Source organism: Spinacia oleracea, chromosome 4, assembly GCF_020520425.1.
Source record: "Spinacia oleracea cultivar Varoflay chromosome 4, BTI_SOV_V1, whole genome shotgun sequence".
Taxonomy (NCBI): Eukaryota; Viridiplantae; Streptophyta; class Magnoliopsida; order Caryophyllales; family Amaranthaceae; genus Spinacia; species Spinacia oleracea.
Window position 1 is genome coordinate 127,409,309 of NC_079490.1, and position 18,800 is coordinate 127,428,108.

The window sequence follows — 18,800 nt, forward strand, 5'->3', positions numbered from 1 at the left end:
TTCCAAAATGACAAGTGGGAGAAAAGTAGACCTCGAAGAAATTCGAGTCGAACAACAAACTCTAGAGAATGCTCAAGATGACATTCAGGATGAAACTCAGAGATCTTTAGAAGTATCTGGTGAGAATCATGGTCAATCTAGAAATGTTACCTCGCGTAGATCGCAAAGATATAGATCTCAACCGGAAAGGTACTTAGGTATTTTGACGAACGAGAGCTATGACGTTCTATTACTTGAAAGTGATGAACCTGCGACTTACAAACAAGCTATGACGAGCCCTAGCTCCAAGGAATGGCAAGAAGCCATGCAATCTGAATTAGACTCCATGTCTGAAAACCAAGTATGGGATTTGGTCGATTTGCCAGATGGCTACCAAGCCATTGGAAGCAAATGGGTTTTCAAACTGAAAAAGGACAAGGATGGGAAACTTGAAGTCTTCAAAGCTAGATTGGTTGCAAAAGGTTACAGGAAAGTCCACGGCGTGGATTACGATGAAACCTTTTCACCAGTTGCAATGCTAAAGTCTATTCGGATAATGTTAGCAATCGCTGCATATTACGATTACGAAATATGGCAGATGGATGTCAAAACCGCTTTCTTAAACGGTGTTTTAACAGAAACTGTGTTTATGACACAGCCTGAAGGTTTTGAGGATCCAAAGAATGCTAAAAAGGTATGCAAGCTAAAGAAATCAATCTATGGATTGAAGCAGGCATCAAGGAGCTGGAATATACGTTTTGATGAAGCAGTCAGTGACTTTGGTTTCATCAAAAACGCAGACGAATCTTGTGTATACAAGAAGGTCAGTGGGAGCAAAATTGCTTTCCTAGTATTATATGTCGACGACATATTACTTATCGGAAATGACATTCCTATGTTGAACTCTGTCAAGATTTGGCTTGGGAAATGTTTTTCGATGAAGGATCTAGGAGAAGCACAGTACATATTGGGCATCAAGATTTACAGAGATAGATCTAAAAAGATGATTAGACTTAGTCAAAGCACTTATATCAATAAGGTGCTTGATAGGTTCAAGATGGCGGACTCCAAGCGAGGCTACCTACCGATGTCTCATGGAATAACTCTAAGCAAGACTCAGTGCCTAAAAACACTTGATGAGCGTAGACGAATGAATGGGATTCCATATGCATCATTGATTGGTTCAATAATGTATGCTATGATATGTACACGCCCGGATGTTGCGTACGCACTCAGTGCTACGAGCAGATACCAGTCAGACCCAGGAGAGGCGCATTGGACTGCTGCCAAGAATATTCTGAAGTACCTGAAAAGGCACAAAGATGACTTCCTGGTCTATGATAGAGATGATGAATTAATTGTTAAAGGCTATACGGACCCAAGTTTCCAAACCGACAAAGATGATTTCAGATCACAGTCTGGGTTTGTCTTCTGCCTCAACGGAGGTGCAGTAAGCTGGAAAAGTGCTAAGCAAAGCACCATTGCGGATTCTACAACTGAAGCGGAGTACATTGCTGCACATGAAGCAGCAAAGGAAGCTATATGGCTAAGGAAGTTCATAGGCGAACTTGGTGTAGTCCCCTCCATTAAAGGACCAATAGCCCTGTATTGTGATAATAACGGAGCTTTTGCACAGGCAAAGGAGCCTAGACACCACCAGAGAGTCAAGCATGTACTTCGTAGATTTCACCTTCTACGAGAGTTCGTTAAAAGAAAAGAAGTCGAGATAAGCAAGATTGGAACTGATGACAACATATCAGATCCATTGACTAAACCTCTGCCGCAGGCGAAGCACAACTCGCACACTGCAGCTATGGGAATCAAGCATATTGGAGAATGGCTTTGATATCCTTGTTTAATGTTTTAAAGTTTTAGAGTTTAAATCTTTGTAAAACATTATTGGTTAATCATTCACAATAAATGAATATAATTCATTTTTCCATTTAATTTGTGGTTTATTAAATGATGAGTCCCTTCAAATTGACGATATATTCAAGATAGACTGTCAGGACCAGTCCTGTGACTAATAAATGTCTATCAAGTGAACTTGAATGTCAAAAGTTGAAAATGGTCCCTGGTCGGAGTTTTCTATAAAACCGGACGCATAGAAAACGTTAGACGACTAGAATGCAAGATGACTAGTAATTCTGTTTCTTGAACTATGTGGACATGGCAATGTCATAATCATTTGCATAGACACTTACTTTGGGAAGACTAGTATCGGACAGACCTATGAAACTTTACTGTAAGAGATGAAAATCTGTCATAAGTAAATTTCATTAAAATTATTAGACACTAAATCCTCAATACCTGAGTGATTTGAGATTACTTGTTTGAGAACTGGTTACTTTGACGTTGACCAACCGTCGCACCGTAAAAGGAGGCTATAAAGGCAACGCTCAGGTAATCACCTATCAAACGAAGTCTAATCTCAAGATCGCAAGATTGGGATTGTCCTCCCATAAATCGGGATGAGATGCTTAAAAGTTGTACAAGGCCACTCGGAGAGCTAGAAACTGTGAAATGCATGGCCGTGCTCGGATGAATCATAGGCTATGATTATCTGTTAATTTGATCAGTTGAACTCTGAAACCGAGAAACACCTCTGGACATAATAAGGATGACAACTCTTACCTTATGTTCAAGAGCAAGCATCGAGCGACAAAGGAATTAGGAAATGCACACTTGTCCCTAAGGACAAGTGGGAGACTGAAGGAAATAATGCCCTTGGTCCAAGTATGCATTCTATGTTAAGTTTAATAAATGCGGTTCAGTATTAATTAACAAGTTAATAATTCAGTGAGATCAAGTGAGCTGAATGCCTAGCTAGAGGCCGCTTCAGTTCAAGTGGAATTAATGATATTAATCCACAACTTACTCTTGACTGAACCCGTAGGGTCACACAAATAGTACGTAAACGGATCAAGTATTTAATGGCATTAAATACTCTATCTATGGATATTCGGAATCGACGGATCTTGGTTTCAGTGGGAGCTGAGATCGTCACAAGCAAGAAATGAATACTCCGGAAACGATTATATTGCCGGAAACGGAAATATGGATCGTATCGGAAATATAAATATTATCCAAGTCGTAGATGTTGCCGGAAACGGAAACATGGTATGTATCGGAAAATATTATCGGAAATGGAAATATTGCCGATGTAGACACCTACTTTTGTCCCCATTCCCGCAAGGGAAAGGTTCGATGATGAAAGCATAAAAACTCCACTTGATAACGCATCTCCAATAAAATAAACGAATCTCGATTCCCCATTTCATTTCACCCGAAACCTGCTATTTATGGAAACCTGCTAAAAATAGTAACTGCCGTAAAAAGGTAGCGTCTAAAAGTGGCAAATCGTAAAAGATAGAAACCTGTCAGAATTAGGTGTTGCACTCCAACATAAATCCTAAATGAGATAGAAAACCGCGAGAATCCTATTCCTAATAGGATTCGGAAATAGGAGTTACGTATTAATTAAAATCCTAACGAACCTAGAGTTCGTAACGGGCCCAGACGCATTCCGTCATAAAATTGATACGCGCTAAAAGACTCGAATGAATCTCAAACTCTACGGATTTTAGGAATCCGAATCTGACTAAACAAAACTGCCCAGACCCTATTTTCAACGCCTGGCTCTGGGCGCCGAAATCTTCGGCGCCCAGGCCTGGGCGCTGAAAATACCTGGGTACGTCTCTTTTCCTAATTCTTTGTGGATTAGAACTCTGCAATTCTATCTTTCCACGAACTCTTCCCTATAAATAGGCCCCTAGTTTCGACGTAAAAGAACACACAACAACACATAATTATATTCTGAGTATTGACTCCAACCCTTAGCCTAAGCCTCTCGCTGCGAAACTGTTCACGCGTTCTGTCGCAATCGATCCATAAATCGAACAGAACGTATCCTGTCCCATAATTGAGATTCGTTAAATAAAAAGGAGAAATAGCAAAGTCAAAGTGGTTAGTTTTCTGAGAACCGTGACGCACCTCTCAAGGGTGCGTCGTAATGTGTCCCTTTTCGATGATTTAACTGCTTTCCTCGCCCTTTTTATGAACTGTTAAACTAACCTAATCTGATTGTTCTATCACGCCTAACAAATATGATATTTTTGGGAAATCGGATTATCATGCTAGGTCCCTTAATGCTATTTAAATCAGATAATCACGATCGAATTAGTATTATATGTTGCATATTGCTAAAATCAACTCAGATTAGTTTAGTAGTTAACGCATGTCCCTTCAATTATTTATGCTGAGCTAGTAAGGATATCCTGCCTCTGGAGTTATCGACGAGCGAATTACTCCTCTCGGTAGTTACAGTCCCCCGAACCCTCAATCTCTACCTTGCGGGTGTATATTGAGAGATCCCCACACCAGGGATCACAAGGGAACCTACGGCCGTCGTGGTCAAACATAATTGCACTCCCTTTATGTCACGATAACCGGGTTTTGTCAGTTTTTCTCATTGTCGTTAAAAACTGAATGGCGACTCCTATATTACTAGTCAATTGGGTGTATACTCACAGGAAATCCAATTACACTTGATTGAATAAAAAGAATCGTCACACCCACGAGGGACAAGGTCACGCATTAGCCTCGCGCTTTTTCGACCCCCTCACAGCCGAAATCGGAAATATTGCCGGAAACGGAAATATTGTCAGAATCGGAAATATTATCGGAATCGGAAAATAATTCCGGAAACGGAAATATTAAATATTTGTTCGAAACGGAAATTAATTCCGGAATCGGAAATATTAAATATTGTTCGTATCGGAAATGAATTCCGGAATCGGGAATTTAATCGGAAGCGTATCGTACGAATTAGCATCGGACGAGGCCGCTAGACGAAGGCCCAGCACGAAGCCAGGCCATCGCCCAGCGAGCCGCACGCACCAACGCACGCCTCGACCAGGCCCAGCGCAAGGCCTGGCCCAGCCAAGGGCGCGCGCTGGCGAGAGCGCAGCAGCGTGGGTTGTGCGCCTGTCGTGGGCCGCAAGGCTTGCGCGGGTGCACGGCTTGTGCAATGCTTGTGCGGGAAATCCTAATCCTATTAGGATTTGTGCAAAGATTAAAATCCTAATCCTATTAGATTTGTTTTGTTATTTAGAGTCCTAATAAAGTTCTAACTAGCAAATCCACATCCTAGTAGGATTATAATTCCTTTTCCATACTCCTATAAATAGGTGCCTAGGGTCACAATTTATGGGTACGATTGAAGTATTCAAAGGGTAAGTTTTTGAAATAAAAATCAGCCATACACTTGCAAACACTAGCCGAAATTCCTAAGCACCTTAAGGGCGATTCTAGTTGGTCTAACTTGAGGCGGATCCGGACGTACTGTGGACTATCTACGGAGGGACGACATTTGGAGTCCTAAAGAATTGTTCTTGTTCGGTTCGGGCGCAGCTAGGGAAGGCACGCTACAACATGTATGCATCCATTCTATGCTAAATGATTATGTGTAAATAATATGCTTTCCTGGCTTTATGGTTTTTCCGCATGATTTATGAATTGTCATATGTATCATAACCTAACAACGCGTTCATCCCACCCTTGTGTTCGTGCCTTTGGTTCGTGCCTACGGACCAACTTAATTAGTTAAAAAAAAAAAATCACGTACGTTTGCATTTAAGTTATTTTCCATAAAAAGTTACGATTTTTATTTTCGAAAAATAACGGTTTTTACGATTTAATTAATTTAACAACAATCCAATTTCATTAAAATTATTAAATCAAGGCTAACATTATTCAAATTTTAAGACCGAAAGATTTCAACTGAAAATTTGAAGTTTTAAATAATCAAATCTAAAACTTTAAATCGTTCCAAACAATTAAATTTCAGATTTTTAATCAATTTGGTTTAAGTGTCGATTAAAATTAACGAAACTATTTAAAATTTTAATCCAATAATTTTTAAAATTCGCCACTGACCATGAAATTATATTCCCGTTCCCAATTAACCAAATTACTAGATCCAAATTATTTAAAAAATCAATTAGCGATCTAAAATTTACGAATTTGGGGAAAGAAAAATTAGGGTTTATACTTATCGAAAACGGCTGAAATTTACCATTAATTCAAGAATATACCCAACAACATTGTGTCAAAATTTCAACCAATTCCGAGTAGTTTAGGTTGACCAATTAATTGAAAAACTTTCCGAATTTATTAATTTTAACTTGAAAATTAACAAAAACACCCAAAAAACACAACTTCAAGGCCTGTTTTTGCAATTCCGTTCTCATGAGTTGATCTTAGTGAAGGAAATAATGCCCTTGGTCCAAGTATGCATTTAATGTTAAGTCTAATAAATGCGGTTCAGTATTAATTAACAAGTTAATAATTCGGTGAGATCAAGTGAGCTGAATGCCTAGCTAGAGGCCGCTTCAGTTCAAGTGGAATTAATGATATTAATCCACAACTTACTCTTGACTGAACTCGTAGGGTCACACAAATAGTACGTAAACGGATCAAGTATTTAATGGCATTAAATACTCCATCTATGGATATTCGGAATCGACGGATCTTGGTTTCAGTGGGAGCTGAGATCGTCAAAGGCAAACAATGAATACTCCGGAAACGATGATATTGATGGAAACGGAAATATGGACCGTATCGGAAATATAAATATTATCCAAGTCGTAGATGTTGCCGGAAACGGAAACATGGTACGTATCGGAAAATATTATCGGAAATGGAAATATTGCCGGAATCTGAAATATTGCCGGAAACGGAATTATTGTCGGAATCGGAAATATTATTGGAATCGGAAAATAATTCCGGAAACGGAAATATTAAATATTTGTTCGAAACAGAAATTAATTCCGGAATCGGAAATATTAAATATTGTTCGTATCGGAAATGAATTCCGGAATCGGGAAATTAATCGGAAGCGCGTCGTACGAATTAGCATCGGACGAGACTTGCTAGACGAAGGCCCAGCACGAAGCCAGGCCCGCATCTAGCAAGCCAAGCGCCCAACACAACGCAGCCAAGGCCACGCCAGGCCCAGCAAGGCCAAGGCGCGCGCGCGCGGGTGGGCTGACGCTCGTGGGCTGTGAGTTGCGCCTGCTCGCGTGGGCCGCAAGGCTTGCGCGGGCTGTGCGGTGCTCGTGCTCGTGCAATGTTTGTGTTCGATATAAATCCTAAAGCTAATGAGATTCGTTCTATGATTAATTCCTAATCGTAATAGATAGAATTAGTTTAAAAGAGTTTTAATGAAATTCTAATTAAACTAATTAGTATCCTAATAGGATTCTAAATCCCTTTCCATAGCCCTATAAATATGTGCCTAGGTTCACAATTTATGGACGAGTTTTTCAAGTATTCAGATTGACATTTTGAGAGCAAAATTTTAGTCATATTGTTGCCCTACTAGCCGAAAATTCTAAGTACCTTAAGGGCGATTCTAGTTGGTCAATCTTAAGGCGGATCCGGACGTGCTGTGGACTTTTTACGGAGGGACGACACTTGGAGTCCTAAAGACTTGTTCTTGTTCGGTTCGGGCGCAGCTAGGGAGGGCACGCTACAAAGTGTATGCATCCTAGACTAATTATATGATTATGTGCAATTAATATGATTCCTGGCATTAAGGTTTTTCCGCATGATTTATGTTGTTCATATGTATCATAACCTAACACTTAGAAAATTGTTTTCAATCTGATTAGGGTTAGAAAAGTCGAAAATACGAATATTTTTTATTTCAGAACCTGTAATACCCCGAATTTTTAAAACTCGATTAATTATGCTTAATTATTTTTATTTAATTTAAAAACATTTTAAATCCTAATTTCGAACTTTATTTTTATTAACGAAGTTTTATTTCGCTTGAATTTTTAATATTGTTACACGAATTACTATTTTTAGATTTTTTTTTTAATTTAAGTTCATATTTACGAGCTTAATCTTAATATTTTCGGATCTTAAATAATTTCGAAATGTTCTTATCTTTATTCGAAAACTAAACTTATTTTTCGTTAACGATATTTTTTTTAAGAATTATTTCAAAAATTGGTTTCTATTTTAACAAAAGTTTTATTTCACGATTTATTTTTCAAATTATAAAATTTAATCTCGTATTTTCGAGAATAATTACGTTTTAAATACTTCGTAACTTATAAAAGATTTTAAAATAACGTTTTCGTTAACGACTTATTAGGAAACTAAATTCAATTACTTGCACTTTATAAATATTATTTTCGGAAATTAATTTAGTCAAAATTATTATTTTAGTAATTAAATTCTGAAATCTTCCAAAATTACTAAAATGCCCTTGCAACACAAAAGTCAGTTTTCTTCCCTCTCCTTCTTCCTCACGCCATTTTCCATGGGAGTCAAAACTCCACTTTCTACTTGCCACCACCTCAAGGCAACTCAATCTACTTGTCATCACCCCAATACAACTCAAGCCTTACTCATCAAACCTACTTGAATATGTGGAAATCTAGAACTAGAATAGCTCATCTTAATCATCAATTTCTTTCATTCAATCTCTTCCACTTGTCAATGGTATCAAGCTGAGTTGTTGCATCCATGGAGCCCCATAACAACTATAAATAGCTGCTCAATCAGCCCAAAAGAAACACAACTCAGATATCAATTTCAATTTCAATTTCCAATTCAAATCACTCACCACCACCGTCTGCCTCGCCGGAAACCACCACCACCGCGACCAACCAACACCTCCCTAACCTCCCAACACCACCACGACCGCCCAAAACCACCCATCACCACCACCCACTCCATTCGTCGCCACGCACAACCTCCCCTGCCTTTCTCCTTCTCGGCTTTCTCTCTCCCCTGCCTTTCTTCTTCCGCGGTCACGCTGCCAGCACCGCCCCTCCAGGCGTGTCTCTTCTGCCTTACCCCGCCTCGCCGTCTCGCCGCCCTGGCTGGGCCGACGCCGTCCCTTCTTCCTTCCTCCCTTTCCTCCTTCCCTTGTCGTGCCCGTTGCTCTGCCTCCCCTGCTTTGCTCTGCTTTGGTTTTTCCAGGAACCACGTTCCAATTTAGGAACGTTGGTTTTAACTTCCCAAGTCAAGCCCAAATCCATTTACTTTGGCCCAATATCTCTAAGTGAGCCTTATTTCTTTTATTTAAGTCCTAATGTTAATATTTTATGAAAAATTAATTGTTATTTATTTCTAATCATATAAATTTAAATAATAATTTCAAATTTATATTTCGCCTGAAAATTGGATTTAAGTAATAGTTTTGTTAAATTTTATGAAATTAAATAATATTTCATGTATATATATATATATATATATATATATATATATATATATATATATATATATATATATATATATATATATATATATATATATTGATTGAAATGTCGCTTAATAATATTTTCAATAATTTATAAAAGTTATATTTCTTATTAAATTTATTATTTCAAAAATTCACTATCTATGAATTTATTATTTATAAAATATTGGTTTTAAAGTATTTATCGTTTTAATACTAATTCAACAATTTGATACTTTGAAAGAAATCGAACTCGGAGCTTAGGAAGAACGAACCAACGAAAAGGCTTAGCAAATCGTGGAATTGAGGTAACGGTTATTGCTAGTACCCGCAATCCCTTCGAAATGAATTTATGCACGAATGATGTTATGAATGATTGATATTTTATAATGTTGTTTTATGATTTGCGGGATTACAATTATTCTTTGATTGAATCGTTTTACGATAATGCAGCTTTATGAAAAGTAATGATTTAATGAATTATTATTCCTGAAAGAAATGATTTTATGAAATAACGAGATTTAATGGTTTATTGAACCACCCTGAATGATTGAGATTTTCCTGATTAATGTTCTATTAAAAGAAATGTAAACATGATAAATGAAAGTGTAAGAACTGGTCAGGTTCCCCTGATATGGGGCCCAGGCTCCCCCTGATAAGAAGCATTGGCTTCCCCTGATATGGAACCAAGGTTTCCCATTGATAAGAAACATTGGCTTCCCCTGATTTGGAACCAAGGTTCCCCCTGATAAGAAGCACTGGCTTCCCATGTTATGGAGCACTGGCTCCCCCTGTTATGAAGCACTAGCTTCCCCTGTTCGTAGGAGACGTCCTACCATGTTTCCTGTAAAGTCCTGACGACCAGAATAATTCTGTTAAAAGGAAAAAGATTAATTAAATTATGTTCCTGAAATAATGTTCCTGAAATGATGCTCCTGAAATGATGTTTCTGAAATGACGTTTCTAAAATTATGTTTCTGAAATAATGATGCTTCTGAAATGATGATTTATTAAATGTTTTACTATATTCTATTCTCCTTGCTTATTAAATAAAATGAATTGAAATGATGTTACGATGCTAGGGTAACTCGTTACTGAGTCTTCGGCTCACCGTTTTGTTTTCTGTTTTAGGTACTGCTGGGGACCACAGAAACGAGTAGTGGCGAGGATTTCACTATTACAATGTTCACCTAAGTTAATGTTAAGTTGTAATAAGTTTAAGTGTGACTCTCGGTTAAATTATGTTCTTTTATTAAGGAATTAAAAAGGATTATTATGTTAATTTTGGAGTTCAATAGCTTATGATTGATGTTTGCCTTGTAATTTCCAAGAGGGAGTTACGGCAAGTGATGTCCCGACCGAATTAAGTTAATTTCGTTGCTAATTATGGTTTAATACTTGAGTTAGAGGTCGGAGCGTTACAGAACCTATTACGCAATTAATCCAATAATTCATAACAATTTCGAAAAATCAACAAAAAATCCAAAAATTTTGACAACAGCAAAAACAATAAAATCATGCTAAAAAATGCTTTGAATACACAAGACTCTGATACCACTGTAGGGGAATACAGTTAAACATACATAACATGTGTGGAACAATCCCCAAAGCCAGGAAACATGTATAAAGCACAGATTAAGCAAACTTACATTCGAAGCGTGTTTTCACCAGTAATGTATGAACGAACACGAACAAAGAACTCCACTTGTCGTCCCTCTACTTGGTTCACCGACACGTTCAGATCCGTCTAAATAATCGTAGCTTAGACAATCACTCAAGAGTTTTTACTTTTCGGGATGAACAGTTTTCACAGAGAGAAAACTGAAGAACGTAATATTAGAATTAGGTTTAGGGTTTCTGGAAAACTGATGTTGTAATTGTGTGTTTGTGAAAATATAATTAACCTAATTATATTAATGATGTAACCGGCCAAAGACCAAATGGCCTTGACCGGCCACATCAACACACACGCCCCAACCCGCGCCCAGCCACACGTTGCAGGCCGAAGCCCACAGCGCGCGCAGCCGAACAGCTGGGCCGTGGGCCTTGCTCGCTCGCTGCTGCGACGCTGTTGCTGTTGCGCGCTCGTGCCACGCCACGGGCTGGCCTGCTCGCCTTGCTCGTGAGCTCGCTGGCTCGTAGGGCCTTGCGCGCTTGGCTCGACGGGTCGACGGCTCCGATGCTCCTCGTATTCGCGACTAATACCTTACGGCTATTATTTATCGTATCGTATACGACGAATCACCATTGTACGATATGATTATTCGTTTTGCCCAGCTTACGAAAATCGCGATACGATATACGATTCTGATGCAAGGTCGTATCGTATAAGAGGTTTTCCAAAACTAATTTCCAAAAAGCTATTAAATGAATTTCCGATTCATTTAATCCGGTGATCTGTTACATGCCATTGGTGTGATCTTGTAGGTTCAGTCAAGAGTAAGTTGTGAGCTTAATATTCATTAGAACTCACTGATCGGAAGCATTGCTCCAGCTATCTGTTCCGATCACTTGATCTTACTGAATTAATTGTTTGCAATTAATTTGAACCTTGGTATTAGACTTAATGCACCTTGGGTGAAGGACATATTCCTTTAGTCGTAAAAAGATTTTTAACTTAGTGGAAATATCTAGTTTCCAAATCCAATGGTATTCTCATTTAGTATGAGAGATAGCATTATGAGCTAACCAAGTGGCAGATTTAACTTCAAAGTTTCTATTACTAGAAAAACCACTACAAGGTTGATTTTATATACTCGTGACAGGTATGGGAATACCTTTTATGACTTGAACTACTGAAGGAGGAACAACCGAAGCTAGAGCATATTGTACCCAACGCCCCTTTGGGAGTGTGTCAAAGAAAAATTCACAATTAACAATGTTTTTTAAACTACAAACCAATCGTATATCGCACGGGTTAAAAACTAGTTTTAATTAAGATATCCATGCATTGCACAATGCAAGTAATAAATGCACTAAAAGAAAACCTAAATGCAGGATGACTACTAAATACCCTATTTCTAAACTATTCGATCACCATTCTTTTTTTTTAAAAAAAATAATACCCAGTTGCTCTCCCCTTCTTCCCCGGACTCTTTTTCACTAATATTCCCCATTGTTTAAGAACATTTTTCTTCCTTATGTTTAATTTCAATTAAGTGATCTCCTTTTGTTGCTTAATTGTTAATTACCCTTACAACTACTCTGACCGCTATTTCTATATCTTCGGAAGAATGTTGTTAAGGAAGTAAATTCTGAATTTATACCTTCCCGCAAGTTGGCCATAAATTTCGGAAAAAATTTCCGGCGGTAAAGTATAGGTTCCGAGTATACTATCCGGTAGTACGACGTGGGTCCCAGAAACACTTTCCGGCGGTGAAATATATATTCTGGGAAAAAAGTCTGGCGTATTGGCATGTGTTCTGCAAAATCAGTGTGGTAGTAGTTCGTTGGTTCCGTATCTAATTTTTGATGGTTTGTCTAGTTTGAATTTATACACCAAATAAACATGCAAAGAGTTGTAGTGCTAAATGCTAATGACGCAATGGAGTTAACTGAAAGACATCGTATTTTCAACTTTTTCTTATTTAGTCAGTTGCCTTGCCTAATTGATAAATTAAAAGATAAAATTTAAAGAAATAAAGTTTTCCTACATTTAGGGAAAATTCGACCTACATTTAATACCTGCCTTGCACAATACCTAACCTAGAGGAACTACAATATGTAATACTAGTCTTATATGCACGCGATGCGTGCGAGATTATATAAAATTGTAGTATTACAATTAATCATCACAAATATGGAGTAATATGCAAGAAAAAATGCTCGCAAAGTACATCTAAAAAAAAATTAATCATCCCTATTTAAAAAACTCTAAATAGTAAAACAATTTAAAATCTTAGTACCAAAGTAAAGTAACTAAACATGTAAAATAGCTTGTTTCTGCCTTGCTGCTTAGTTTAGTTTTAACCCGTTTGAGTGTGTAATTGATTAGGTGAAATGAAATCCCCATGGACGCCAATTGCTAATATTTGTTCAAGCAGTAATGAGAGAACATCAATGGCACGTACTGCTGGTGAAATGAATGAAGCAGTAAGAGGTGATTGCAAAATTCCTTTACAATCAACAATCTTTAGGACATTCACGCTTTGCTCCATAGTCTTTCATCTGCACATATGAAGATAAGATAGCATGTCTTACTTTTTGAAGGAAATAATGCCCTTGGTCCAAGTATGCATTTAATGTTAAGTCCAATAAATGCGGTTCAGTATTAATTAACGAGTTAATAAATTCAGTGAGATCAAGTGAGCTGAATGCCTAGATAGAGGCCGCTTCAGTTCAAGTGGAATTAATGATATTAATCCACAGCTTACTCTTGACTGAACCCGTAGGGTCACACAAATAGTACGTAAACAGATCAAGTATTTAATGACATTAAATACTCCATCTATGGTTATTCGGAATCGATGGATCTTGGTTTCAGTGGGAGCTAAGATCGTCAAAGGCAAGTAAATGAATACTCCGGAAACGATGATATTGCCGAAACGGAAATATGGATCGTATCGGAAATATAAATATTATCCAAGTCGTAGATGTTGCAGGAAACGGAAACATGGTACGTATCGGAAAATATTATCGGAAATGGAAATATTGTCGGAAATGGAAATATTGTCGGAATCGGAAATATTGCCGGAAACGGAAATATTGTCAGAATCGGAAATATTATCGGAATCGGAAAATAATTCCGGAAACGGATATATTAAATATTTGTTCGAAACGGAAATTAATTCCGGAATCGGAAATGTTAAATATTGTTCGTATCGAAAATGAATTCCGGAATAGGGAATTTAATCAGGAAGCGTATCATACGAATTAGCATCGGACGAGAATTGCTAGACGAAGGCCCAGCACGAAGCCAGGCCGTCGCCCAGCAAGCCACACGCATCAACACACGCCAAAGCCTCGCCAGGCCCAGCAAGGCATGGCGCGCGCGCTCAGCGAATGGGCTACAAGCATTGGGCCAAGGCGCCATGCAGCTCGCGTGGGCCGCGAGGCATGCGCGCGGGCTGTGCGGTGCTCGTGCTCGTGTGCGTACTATGCGAATCCTAAAGCTATCGGAATTCGTGCTATGATTAAATCCTAATCCTAAAAGATAAAATTAATTATTTAGAGTTCTAAAAGGATTCTAATTAATTAATTAGTATTCTAACAGGATTCAAAATCCTTTTCCATGGTTCTATAAATATATGCCTAGGGTAATTAATTTATACACGAGTTTTTTAACAAGTATTCATACAAAAAAAACTGTGATTTTTGAGCAGAAAAATCAGTCACATTACTTGCCCATTTAGCCGAAAATAATAGTACCTTAAGGGCGATTCTAGTTGGTCAATCTTAAGGTGGATCCGGACGTGCTGTGGACTATCTACGGAGGTACGACACTTGGAGTCCTAAAGACTTGTTCTTGTTCGGTTCGGGCGCAGCTAGGGAGGGAACGCTACAAAGTGTATGCATCTGAATTATGCTAACTGATTATGTGTAAATAATATGTTTCCTGGCATTAAGGTTTTTCCGCATGATTTATGTTTTTCATATGTATCATAACCTAACAGTGGTATCACGAGCCTCTTATTATTTGCATAATCTAAATTGCATAATATGGTTAAATTTTACAAATTTGCAAAGAATTAAAAGGGGTGATTAAGTTTCGTAATTGTTAATTAATTGCAAATTGCGTTTATTTAATTATATGTACGCAGTTTTTCGGCAGTTTATTCGTTACTCATCCAAATCGAGTGATTTTTGTGTCAATTCCGCATGTAAAAGGCATTCTAAAATTTTGACAAAAGTACTATTTGTCGGCCGAACCCAGAATTCCCAAATTCGAAGCCTAACTATGACTTTACAGAGGTTTTAGTTTTTCGAACGCAAAAGTTTGTAAATTTAAGATGTTAAATTGAATATTTGCGATTCTTGTTGATAAATCTTGAATTTTTGATTGACCTACTGTATATGTTTAACAATTTTGAATGCCTAGACTTGTTAAATATACAACCTAATTTGTAATTATGATTAATTTGTTGAAATTCGAATAATTTAGAATTGATTTGATTTTCATAATTAATTAATGATTTAATTAGGTATCCATGATTAAAAACCACCATAAAAATTGTTAATTTATGATAAATTTTAAATTTTTATGACCTAGATTTGAATCCATGTTAATCGGAAATTAATTGATTAATAAATTTTCGATTTTTCGCCCTAAAATTATGAAATTAATATGATTTATTAATTTGTCATTAATTTTGAATTAAAAATTTTAAATTTTTATGAAATACGCTCATGAATGTTGCACGCACAAATCAATGGAAGATACGTGTTACCCTTAAGGGGTGTTGTATAGTGAGGGCACGCGACGACGAGCAAGGGAGCTCGTCGCCCGTGCGGTACGAATGCAGCGAGCAACAAGCTAGGCGGCACGCAAGGCTCGAAGCCTAGGCGTGCATGTTGGGCGATGGGCGAGGGCAATGGGAAACACATGCGACGAGCAAGATGCGTGTGGGCAGCGATGTGCTGCGCCACGACGCACCAGGCCCGCTGAGAGATAGGCAGCCACGACACAACACGAAGCTGCGCGCAGCGTAGCCATCAAGGCTGCGTGTGTGCGTGGCAGAGGGGCAGTGTGGGTGTGGCTGTGCAAGCCGTGTGCAACGATCAATGGCACGAGGCATGGGGCCTCGTAGCTCGATGGGGCTTGGGCGCAAGCCCAAGTGCCTCGTCTTGCGACAATTGATACGTTTCATTTTAAGTTTAGATTTTCAGTTCGGAAATAATTTTAATTAATTTTAAAATTATTAATTTAAATTGTTTTCTCGGATTTTAATTTTGAATATTATAATTATTATAAATTTTTATTTATACTAATTATTTTACTAAAATTAAACCTTGAATTAATTTAAATTCGTTTAATTCAACTGAAAATAAATTAAATAAATGGATTCGATTATAATTTTATAGGAGCATTAAATTTTAATTAAACTTTTATGTTTCCGGTTAGACTAGAAATACATTTTTATGTTTAAAATTAGTAAAGCATATAAAGTTATTGGTTTGAGTGGGAGCATTTTTAGGCATAAACTCTTGATTAGGTCTACAAATCCTTTAAGGTTAAAACAACTTGATTAGAATTAATAAGGACTGAATAATTGGTAGATTATTGGTGCCCTTGATTAATTGCTGCAAATATTTATGTGATGCATAACAATGTGTTTTACTAACCAGCTATGTGGGCCATTCATGATAATGAATGGGTGAATGGTATATATTGTATATGTACTGTTTTGCAGGTTATGAAGTGACTAGTATGGCCCAAATAGGATAGAAAATATGGTCTGCGTACCATTAAATTTGAATGTAATTGGTCTAATGCACCAAAGTTTGTTTTTCAATTCAAATATGGTCTGCGCACCATCAAATAGTTGTAATTAGTTTAATTATAGCTTATCCTATTTTAAAGAAAATGGCGCCTCCCACGGTGAAATTCAAGACGGAGTTTCCAATCCATTTTCAAGACGGACTTTGAAGTTGAAGCTTCAAGATGAAGTCGGGCCATACTAGATCACATTTATCTTATGCATGCTTTAAGTTATTTATTTCTTTTAAATATGTCTTAAATATGCATGAGATTGTGGCTTGATTATGTTGCATGATTAAGGATTTTAGTTCACTTAAAATCTAACTAACATAGTAAGAGCCTTAAGTTCCAAACTTAAAAATTGAGTTAAAAGGTGCCATGCCAAAATAACACTTACTTGGATAACCTTTACATCAATCTTAGTAATAGTTTTCCGCCATAACGAGGTGTTACTTATTGATTCTAAAGGGGTAAGGTACACAAACAATTGTGAGTACATGTTAGTTTTGGTGAAACTCAACGATATAAGTAAGGAGTCCTTTTATGTCGTGGAAAATTCGATAGGTTTACCTAATAAGTTCTTAGACGTACCTATCAACCAAGAGTAGTTTCTAGACTATTAGCAAAAGGCTTTTTCTTACCTAAAAGATTTTAGAATTGAGTCAAAATACATAATGTGCTTAATTCTTCAATGGTTTTTAGGGTCTTGGAATCATTTTATTCACACCTGCCGGAACACATAACTTGAATAAAATGCTTAATGAACATTAAATTATGCATGTATGCTAGAATTTAAGTTTATTAAGAGAAACTGTGAATGATTATTTATTTGTTTATTCTTTTTCAATTGTAGTTTTAACTATGGCAAACAACAATTCATTCAACATTCGATCAATTCTAGAAAATGAGAAGTTGAACGGGAAAAAATTCCTTGACTGGCAAAGGAACTCGCAAATAGTTCTTATGCGGGAAGAAAATGAGTATGTCCTGGAAGAGGCGATGCCCGAAGCCGCGGGCAACGGGGTCACTCAGGTAGCCCTCAATCGTTGGATTGATGCCAACAAGGATGTGAAATGTCTAATGCTTGCAACCATGGGTGCAGATCTGCAGAAAACATTCATCAACTCAGATGCTTTCACGATCATCAGTGAGTTAAAGAACATGTTCCAAGATCTGGCTCGAGTCGAAAGGTTCGAGACCCATAGGCAAATTCTTGAGACCAAGCTTAAGAAAGGCGAGCCCGTAAGTCCACATGTTCTCAAAATGATTGGACTCATTGAGAATATGAGTCGGCTGGATCAGCAATTATCTTAGGAAATGGCTGTAGACACCATCCTCCATTCTCTTCATAGCGGGTATGATCAGTTCAAGCTGAACTACAGTATGAATAGTCTGGACAAAACGCTCACTGAGCTTCACGGTATGCTGAAAACCGCTGAAAAGACGCTCAAAAGTGATAAGCAAGATGTGCTTATGGTGCGTGGGGGTAAGTTCAAGAAATCTGGAAAGAAGAGGAATGCTAAGAAAGGTGGTAAAAAGGCCAGCCAGACTAAGCAGCCAGTCGGCACCAAATCTTAAAAGAAGAAGGTGAGCCAACCCACATCTGAATCTGAATGCTTCTATTGCAAGAAGAAGGGGCATTGGAAGAGAGATTGCTTGAAGCTAAAGGAAGATTAGAAGAACGGAACAGTCGTTCCATCTTCAGGTATTTTCGTTATAGATTGTATACTTGCTAATTCAACTTCTTGGGTATTAGATACAGGTTGTGGCTCACACTTATGTTCCAATTCACAGGGACTAAGAAGAAGTAGAAGGTTAAGCAAGGGTGAAGTCGACCTACGAGTGGGAAATGGAGCAAGGATTGCTGCATTAGCTGTAGGAACTTATTATTTGTCGTTGCCCTCTGGGCTAGTTTTGGAACTGGAAGACTGTTTCCATGTTCCAAGTCTTACTAAAAACATCATTTCTGTTTCTTGCTTAGATGCTAAGGGATTTTCCTTTTTAATAAAAGACAATAGTTGTTCATTTTATTTTAAAGAGATGTTTTATGGATCTGCTAGATTAGTCAATGGACTTTATTTATTAGATCACGACAAACAAGTTAATAACATAAATACCAAAAAGGCCAAAAAGGATGATTCAGATCTC